The 1,339-nt window shown below is 36.7% G+C and overlaps 1 non-coding gene across 1 annotated transcript; it reads right to left on the bottom strand.

Annotated features, from left to right (window-relative positions):
- Nucleotides 1–881: 881 nt before the first annotated feature.
- LOC128111398 (U6 spliceosomal RNA) lies at nucleotides 882–988 on the bottom strand. Its single transcript, XR_008218637.1, has one exon. It is a non-coding gene; the product is annotated as a U6 spliceosomal RNA (small nuclear RNA).
- Between the last annotated feature and the right edge of the window lie 351 nt (nucleotides 989–1,339).

Consider the following 1,339-nt stretch of genomic DNA (forward strand, 5'->3'; position numbering starts at 1 on the left):
GCTGTGGGTTGTAGTGTGATTATCCTTTGCTTTACATCTAGTATGCACTTACGAGTAAGTACATACCATATTTGTCCTTCTGAGTCTGGGTTACCTCACTCAGGATGATATTTTCTAGTTCCATCCATTTGCCTGCAAATTTCATGATATTATTGTTTTTTGTTTTTTGTTTTTTTTTTTGTTTGTTTTAGTGCTGAGTAGTACTTCATTGTGTATATGTGTCACATTTTTTTTTATCCATTCTTCAATCAAGGGATATCTAGGTTGTTTCCAGGTTCTGGGTATTATGAATAATGCTGCTATGAACCTAGTTGAGCATGTGTCCTTGTGGTATGATTGAACATTCCTTGGGTATATGCCCAAGAGTGGTATAGATTGGTCTCGAGGTAAATTGATTCCCAATTTTCTGAGAAACTGCCATACTGATTTCCAAAGTGGCTGAACAAGTTTGCACTCCCACCAACAGTGGAGAAGTGTTCTCCTTGCTCCCCATCCTCTCCAACATAAGCTGTATTCAGTGTTTTTGATCTTAGCCATTCTGACAGGTGTAAGATGATATCTCAGAGTCATTTTGATTTTCATTTCTCTGATGACTAAGGATGTTGAGCAATTCCTTAAATGTCTTTCAGCCATTTGAGATTCTTCTGTTGAGAATTCTGTTTTGCTCTGTAGCCCATTTTTAATTGGATTGTTCAGTATTTTGATGTCTAGTTTCTTGAATTCTTTATATACTTTGGATATCATCCCTCTGTCAGATGTGTGGTTGGTGAAAGTTTTTTTCCCATTCTGTAGGCTGTCGTTTTGTCTTATTGATCATGTCCTTTACCCTATAAAAGCTTCTCAGTTTCAGGAGGTCCCATTCATTAATTTTTGGTCTCAGAAAAAATATGGAACGCTTCACGAATTTGTGTGTCATCCTTGTGCAGGGGCCATGCTAATCTTCTCTGTATCGTTCCAATTTTAGTATATGTGCTGCTGAAGCAAGCACCAAAATAAACTTTTCAAATGCATGTCACCTAATTGTGCTAACTCTTCCCAGACAACTCATTGGTGTCCCACCCCAACATTTTGCCTAAACAAGAGCAAGCATATCTATTCTAGAAATGTACTTAATAATGAGGTAAACTTAAATAAATATAGATTTACCTTGGAAAGCATTAAATGCCATATTAATTTTGTAATTAAATACAAAGCCTCAGAGTAACACTCCTGTAAAATTAAACACTGAGCTTTGAGGCTGGACTCTTCTTTGTAGTATGCAATTCTCTTCACAACTGTACAACGTACATGACTATGTCTCAGGATCCCTCAATACTTGAATTCCTATTTCTAATGGACC

The sequence above is a fragment of the Peromyscus californicus genome, unplaced genomic scaffold (genome assembly GCF_007827085.1).
Source record: "Peromyscus californicus insignis strain IS unplaced genomic scaffold, ASM782708v3 Scaffold_15__1_contigs__length_86483966, whole genome shotgun sequence".
Lineage (NCBI taxonomy): Eukaryota > Metazoa > Chordata > Mammalia > Rodentia > Cricetidae > Peromyscus > Peromyscus californicus.